This window comes from Rattus norvegicus, chromosome 8 (genome assembly GCF_021556685.1).
Source record: "Rattus norvegicus strain SHRSP/BbbUtx chromosome 8, alternate assembly SHRSP_T2T, whole genome shotgun sequence".
In the NCBI taxonomy this organism is placed as follows: domain Eukaryota; kingdom Metazoa; phylum Chordata; class Mammalia; order Rodentia; family Muridae; genus Rattus; species Rattus norvegicus.
In genome coordinates, this window is record NC_141541.1 from 62,649,284 (window position 1) to 62,658,076 (window position 8,793).

Consider the following 8,793-nt stretch of genomic DNA (forward strand, 5'->3'; position numbering starts at 1 on the left):
TCCCATGCAGTATTCCAATGTCATTTGTAGTACAACGTGCTCATACTTTCCCATTATGACCTGGCTACCCTTATGACCAAGCTGAGAAATTACATGTGAGCCAACATGCTTATACAGTTTATTACATGTGATCAGGCTCAGAAATAGCATGTGAGTGAACATGTTCATACACTCACAGATGTGACAGAGCTTAGAAAGATCAGCTAGGCCAACACCTACTTTGTAAATAGCATGTGGCCATATCACCTCCTTTTAACCCACCATGTGACAGGTTCAAAATGACCCTTGTGGCATTCCTGAGCCTGGGCACATTGAAGGAGTATGTGGGTGTGTGCGTTCACATGCCACTTTCAAACCCTGGAGTGTATGGGTGTGCTGGTCTACATATCATTTCTAAACTTGGTCTGTATCTGGGCCCTGTCATATCTTGAGGTTGACAGAATGTTGGCTCACATGTTATTTTTACACCTGATCATATATTGGTTGGCACATATGAGCCAGGTCACATGTCAGGGGTATATGTTCATGGAGGCCCACTTGTCATTTCAGAACAAGGTCACATGGGGAGCTTATGGTCATGTTGGTCCACATGCCATTTATGACCCCAGTAATATGGGCCTGGTGTATGGGCATAATTTCTCACATGCCTTTTTAAGTCCAGGACATATAGGAGAGTAAATTGACATGTTGACCCATGTTGGCCCATATGACATTTCTCAGCTCAGTCACATGAGGAACTGTATGGACGTGTTGGACCACAAACCTTTTCTGAGCCTGATCACATCAAGAGGGAGTATGTGCATGTTGCTACTTCAAGTCTGGTCATATGGGGAGGGTGTATGGACATCTTGGCTTCCATGAAACTTCTAATACCAGTCACACGTAAGGGTGCATGGGCTTACTCACCTACATGCTTTATGGAACTCAGTCACATTGCAGGTGTATGGGCTTGTGGGCATATACCATTCTGTAGTCTGGTTATATGGGGTGGCGTATGGCCTACATTTTGGCCTACATGTAATTTCCGAGATTGGTTGTATGGTAGGGTATATGGACATGTTTCCCCCAAGCCATTTCCAACCATGGTGATATGGGGGCCTGTATGAGAATGTTATGAGAAAACAGATCACATACCATATTCGACCAGTTCACACAGGGAGTGAATAGACATCCCGGCCCTTATATTGTTTCTTAGACCAGTCACATAAGAGGTGTATGGACTTGTTCTGAACCAAGTCACATTGGGCAGTGTACGTGCATGTTGGTCCCCATGCCACTCTGAGCCCAGCCACATTGAGCAGTGGAGAGGTATGTTGGCCCACGTGAATATTTTGAGTTCAGTCACATGGAGGTCTGTATGCTGACCCATATTCCGTTTCCAATCTCATTCAAAATGGATGGTGAATTGCATGTTGGTCCACATGCCATATCTGAACCTAGCTACATGGGGAAGGAATGGGTAAGCAGGCCCACATGCTGTTTCCAAGTCTGGTCATATTGGAAGACTCTGTGTGCGACCATGTTGGCCAACAAGACAAGTCCAACCATATTGGAAGGTGTTTGGGCATGTTGGCTCACTTTCCAAGCCAGGCCATTTTAGAGGGAGAATGAGCATGCTGGGCCATTCATCCCGTGAATTTCTTAGTCTGGCCATATGAAAGCATGTATGGGCATATTGGACCACAAGCCTTTGCCAAGTCCAGACACACTGGGGGTATATGGTCATGTAGGCTCACATGCCATATCCAAGTCAGGTCATATGGGGAGAAGTATGAGCATGTTGGACCACATCCCATTACTGACCTAAATAATATGGAGAGACAGAGTGGACATATTGGTACACATGTCTTTTTTGTAGGAGCATTTTGGTACACATATTTCCAAACCCCGTCACAGGAATGGGGATCCACATGCCAATTTGAAGCCTTGTCATAAGAGGTGCAGTTAATAAGCATGTTGTCCCACATGTCATTTCTATTCTTGGAGGGAGTAGTATATGGTAACGTTGGTCCACATGCCATTTCTGAGTCCAGTCACACTGGAATATGGGCATAATGATAGTGAAATAGAAAGTAGGGCACCTTACAGTTGGATGCCTTTTATATAAACAAGGAAAAAATTAAAAACATAACAGTAGTTCAAGATACTCTGCACACTGGAGAGGAGAGATCACTTGAATCCAGAAATCTGGGAAAGCCTGAGCAACATAGCGAGACCTTGTCTCAGAAAAGGGGCAGGTAAGCAGAGGTGGTAGTGCCTTTAATCCCAGTACTCAGAAAGCAGAGGCAGGAAGACCTCTATGAGTTGGAGGTCAGCCTGGTCTACAAAGAGAGTTCCAGAATAGCTGGGTTTACATAGTCAGACCTGTCTCAAAAAGGGGTGGGGGAGGTGTGTGTGTGTGTGTGTGTGTGTGTGTGTGTGTGTGTGTGTGTGTTGCTCTCTCTTCAGTCACCTCTCTTTCCTCTCTGTTCTTGTGAGAGTTGGGCATATCCAATCCTGTCAAATCTTTCTCTGGTTCGTCACTTTGTCTGCCACTCAATTAGACATCACTTTCAAACATGGGTGCTTCCTTCTACAAACTAACTTTACCTTTATTGTTTGGAATTAAAGGTGTGTGCTAAAGATGTGTCTGTATTCCAGTCAGAGGAATTAATAAAGGTGTGTGCTAAAGATGTGTCTGTATTCCAGTAGAGGAATTAATAAAGGTGTGTGCTAAAGATGTGTCTGTATTCCAGTCAGAGGAATTAATAAAGGTGTGTGCTAAAGATGTGTCTGTATTCCAGTCAGAGGAATTAATAAAGGTGTGTGCTAAAGATGTGTCTGTATTCCAGTCAGAGGAATTAATAAAGGTGTGTGCCAGGGCTGAGGCACACCATAACTAGAAATGGGCTTTTCCAGTAAACAACACAATCTTGGGGTTCACTGTGAACAAATATCCTGCAAGACCTGGGCCCATAAGGGCTCACAGAAACTGAACCACCAACCAAAGATCATGCTTGGGTTGGACCTAGGGCCCCAACACATATGTAGGAGATGTGCAGCTTGGTCTTCATGTGGGTCCCCTAACAATTGGAGTGGGGGCTGTCTCTCACTCTGTTGCCTGCCTTTGGATCCCTTCCCCCTAGCTGTGCTGCCTCGTCTGGCCTCAGTGGGAAAGGATGCACTTAATCCTGCTGCAGCTTGATGTGCCAAGGCAGGTTGGTATCCATGGTGCAGGGATGGGGTGGGGAGATCTCCCCTTCTCTGGGGAGAAAAGGAGGGGCGTGTGAGGGTGGAACTGGGATGAGGGGAGGGAGGAGGGCTTAAAAAGGGGTGTAAAGTGAATAAATAAAAAAATATCGAACCTTTAAAAACATAAATGGCATTTACTTGAATACTAATTTAATATGTGCCTATTGCTTCTGTGTCAAGCATTGTTCTGGGCACAGTACCATGCAGAGAATGGCAGATGCTTCAAAATGAAGAGGGTTGTGGGGGTGGAAAAATCGAGTCATCCTTTTTCTAGCCCCAAGTTCATGGAGCAAAGTCACGCCCTGTCCACAGAACCTCCAGGGTGTGCAAAGGTAGTGCTTATACCTCAGACAAGAGCACTGCAGTTCCCTTTGTGATACCACTCAGGGCCTGGTGGCCAGCAGCACCCCACAGTGTACCCCTTTACTACTCAGGAAAGAAGCACAAACCAGTCGTGCCAGCCAAGCCAGTGCCTGCTTTGTCTCCAGTCTGTATGCTCAGTCAGGTGGCTGGCGAGACACACCCTCTGAAAAGCTCTGCAGAGACACTTCAGCCTTGCTTCCAAGAGTCACACAGGAGAGTCCTTTGCTGGCTAGCCTGCCGCTCTCTATTTGGAGGGTGAGACCTTGTGGGATGAGGACCCAGGGTAGGAAAGTAATGATAAAGATAGGGCATCAAACTCTGGCGACCTGTAATATTTTGAAGTCAAGGTGTAAATTACGTTGCGACCACCTCCTCATGCCTCAGCCATGCCTCCTGGCCACTGAGCTGCGTGCATTCACTCATTTGCACCCTAACCCTATCATGTAGGTATTCTCCCCTCCTCCACATGTGTGTTGCACACAGATGCATGTGCACATGTCTCCCTTCTATTATTCTTTGCCTTGTTTTGTAAAAAGATTTGTTTGTTTTTATTATATGCGTATGAGTGTTTGCCTGCATGTTTGTATATGTATTATATGCATGCCTGGCACACACAGAGGCTAAAAGAGGATATTAGGTCTCCAGGAGCTAGAGTTGCAAGTGCTTTTGAAGCACCATGTGGCCGCTGGGAACTGAGCCTGAGTCCTCTGCAAGGGCAGAAGGTGCTCTTAACCCGTGAGTCATCTCTCCAGCCCCTCCACTTTATTTTTTTTTTTGAGACAGGGCCTTTCGCTGAACTTGGAGCTCATCAATTCAGTGACGAGCTGGCTAGTGACTGCCAGAGATCCTCCTGACTCCACCTCCCTGAAACTAGGCTTCTAAGTACAAGCCACTACAGCCAGCTTTTTCCATGATGGGAGGGATTCAGATTCGGGTCCCTGTGGTTGTGCAGCAGACACTTGACCAGTGCACTCCATTTTAATAGACAAAGAAACTGAGACACAGAGATATCACTGAGTCAGCCAGTGGGAGCTGGTATTCTGAGCCATTCAGCCTGACTCTAGAGAATGAAGCTCTGACTCCGTCCCTACACTTCTGGGTCCCAGGGAGAATAGGAGGGGGTCTACTCCACAATATTCTCTCTGTCCAGAGTTCACATCCTGTAGGTGAACATGTAGTGAACTGAACAATGGGATGCAGGCTCCTTCCTAAACAATCTTTTCCTACCCATGATCCTTTACACAGTACCCCTAGGTCTCTCCAAACCTGGGCTTTGCCCTGTTTGGTCCCATATTTCCTTTGAGTATAGATACAGAGCTCATCTTATTTGCCTAACTCTCAGTATTGTCACCCTGATCCATAGCCATCTGGGCTACGTCCCTTTTCGGTACAAAAAAGCCTTTGTCCTCTTATGAAAATGATGGGGTCCCGCCCACAAATGTATCCAGCATTAACGGTGGTGGAGTGAGAATGGCCTCATGGAAAAGAGAGCAGCATATTTCTTTGCATTTGAATACTTCCAGGACCTTACCTTGGCAGCAAACCAGTTCTGGATCGGACCCCAGAGTGCTCACCCATATGGTGCATGGGCCTCTGGAAAATCTACTGAGTCTCCTGTGTCCCTTAGATACTTCTTAGTGCACACAATTGGACCTATAGGGTAACAGTGGAATTAAACAGTGTTTAAACGGGGTCACAGGAAGATATTGGTGAGGTAGCACTGTGGTTTTGCATTGTATTGCAGAGCAAGATGCAGCACTGGGTTGGAGTTTTATAATTCTGGTATGATGGGAAAGATGCTCTGTGCACTTATCTGCAGCTGCTGTCTTGAGATCGGAAAATCTCTGCGGTTTCTGGTGGTGATGAAGGAAGAGCTGCTGGTATTAATGGGGTTTATTGCCTCTGTTCACCAGGAAGGAGATACTGAATTTCAATGAAAAGTTAGGGAAAATAAGCATGGGAACTCTTTCCTCCCCAGATGTGCATTCTAGAGAAATTTAGTCCTTGCCAACTTGGGTCCGAGACTCCAGACCCCATGATATCCCTGGCTTGTCTGTAATGGGGAGACAGAAAAACAGGTTTGGAAATGATGTCCCCCTCTTTGAACTCTCATTGTCAAGGCTGGAAATCAAGAATTAAAAAACAAACAATGTTGTGGGTGCTGACTCTCCAAGAACACCTGCTACGTCGCCATGTGCCTGTCCTCGTGCTGGGATGCCTGTGAGAGGTGAGCACTGTTACTCTGTGCAGATGAGGAAGACAATGAAGAAGACTTGGCTGAGAGGCAAAGAGTGAGCTTCCACGTTCAGATGGCAGGCTTGCCTCGTGCTCTTGCCTTCCCAATAAACCAAATGCGCCCTACGCATGCTCAAACACATTTTCAAAAGACTCTATTTTAAAACCAGGCATTGTGGTATATACCATAAATCCCAGCACTGGGAAAGCAGAAGCAGGAAGATCTTTGTGAGTTCAAGGCCAGCCTGATCGATATAGTGAGTTGCAGGCCACCCAGGGCTACACAGAAAGATCGTGTGTGTGTGTGTGTGTGTGTGTGTGTGTGTACATGCATGCACATGAGTGCATGTACCTAAACAGGCTGGACGACGATCCCAGGATCCCTTGAGGTTACAGGCAGTTGTGAGCTAATTGATATTGATGCTGGACATGAAACTTAGTCCAGTTCTGATTCTAACCATTGAGTCATCTTGCCAGGCCCCTTACTTTGTTTCTGAGGTAAGGTCTTGCTATATGACCCAGGCTGGTTTCAAACTGATCTCTTGAAATGGGGCCTAGGCTCACCTCAAGCTTACAGTCCTCCTGCTTCTCCCTGCTTAGTGCTGGGATTACAGGTATACACTGCCACCACTACCCCTCCCCCAACACATTTCATTTTAGACTTGAGATGACTCATAACAATGTTGCAGTAACAATAGTAGTCTACTGAATGGGGGTCACACTACACATACTTAAGAATCTTTATATCATCATCCTCATCGGTGTCATGATCATCAGAGCAATGGCTGATCCTAATCACTTATTTTATTCTGAATAAAGGAGCTATTGTTCAAAGGAGTTAACTCATTTGACCTCTCTAACAACAAGTTGCTATGGTTTGGATGTGGCTTGTCCCCTAAGGAGTTATCTGTTGGAAGCTTGATCCTTGGAGAGTCAATGTTGGAAGGTGGTAGAACCCTGAAAGGGGGCTAGAAGAACATTGGGGAACATTGTCCTTGGAAGGGGTTGATTAATTCAGTTTTTATGGCACTCTAGAGAGTTCCAAATAGAGTGGGTTATTACAGAAGAGCTAACCTGGCTCTGTCTGGCCATGTGATTGTTCCTTCTCAGTTATGTCTTCATGATGGCATCCACCACCGGTGGTACAACTAAGGAGACCTCTGCCAGACCCCAAATAGGTAAAGTTCCCCAATAATCTTGGCCTTCTAGCATCCGCAACTATGAGTTAAATAAATCTTTTTTCTTTACAAAGTAGCCAGCCTCAGGTATTTCATTACAGCAATAGAAAATGAACTAATACATGGGTCATATTATCATCCTCATTTCAAAGACAAAGACACTGAAATTTAAAAAGTTAAAACATTTGAGTAAGGGTCAACACAGCTATCAAGCCAGAATCTAAACCTTGAAAATGTGGCTGTGGTATCTTACTCTTCTTTTTCAGTAAATGTTTTTTATTGAAGTAAAACATGTAATTGGCAAAGGGCATAAACTATGCTCCCATGAATTTTCACAGTGAGCACACCACCCAGATCAGAAAGTAGAAACACACCAACCCTCAACGGCTCCTCGTCCCTTCCTGGAAGTCAATAAACACTGCCCCCTGCACCACTGCAGCCTCTGCTGTCTTAATTTTTATCATCACTGATTAGTTCTGCCCTGCTTTGAATGAATGTAAATGATCTTTCATTCTTTGCTGTTTTGCTTCTACCCATCATAAAGGCCCCGGAGTCTTAACAATAGCTTCTAATTCCCAGTCTATGAGGAAACCGAAGTATTTCCAACAGCTCAGCCATTCTCTGATATTCTAGGCCCAAATGTGATAGAAGTGGGATTCTAACCCATGTTTGGTGGTGGGGGAGGTGGGCACTGATGGTCCTCAGTGTCCTCCAGCTCCAGTTTCTGCTGTAGAAGGCTGACACCAGGGATTGGGAATATTTGTATGAAAAAAAAATGTTCTACTGCCTGCCCTAAACTGATGCAAAATCCCGTCTTTGTCCTCATTTTCTTCACAGCTAGCAACAGTCCCTCTTCACCTGGTGCTTGGCTTCCTCCTTCAAGGATCCACTATTGGGCAAGACTGACTACAACCCATGACATGCAGCCAACACTCTCTGTCTCCCACTCCCTGCTTCCTGCAGGCTGGGTTCATCTGGTGCAGTGCTGCACATGCAATCACACACGTTTATTGTCTACTTCTATTAGTAGTGCTTCTCTGGGAGTGCAGACATGACTCGGTAGGTAAAGTTCTTGTTTCACAAGCATGAAGACCTGAATTTGGAGCCCCAGAACCCACATAAAAGCTGAACACACTGAGAGGGAGGCAAAGACAGGAGAATCCCAGGAACTTGCTGGCCAGACAGTCAACCCTGAACAGCAACTCTGGGTTCAATGAGAGACCCTGTCTCAAAAAATAAGATGGAGAGTGATGTAGAGGAAGACGCCCAACTTGTAACTTCCAGACTTATGCGTGGATAAATACCTGTGTGCATGTGTGCACATGCACGTGTGTGAATATGTGCACATACATGTGTGTGAACACACACACACACACACATACACTGAACATATAATGTTTTCCCAGCACTTGTGGTCTTATTCCCAGATCTATATCATGCACAGCAGGTACCTTACACAATTTGAAGTAGAAGGAAATCAGAATGGAACTTCCCCACCAAGACACAAAAGCCCCTGGGAGGGCAAGATACAGTGAATATAAATCCAGGACTCTGTTCACAGGGGCAGTGCTGTGACTGTACTTTGTGTCTGCTTGTCCACTGAGGCAAAGACTGGAGGTTAGGAGAAAAGAGGTCACAGTCATCAGCTCATCTGCTGGCCCAGAGATCATGGAAACCCTGCCTGATCCTCACCAGGCTGCCACCATAGCTTCCTGCTAATGAATCTAGTCAGACCTACCAGAATCTACCAGTGCAGAGGTAATAGGACTCCTGTGGGCCGCAGGCA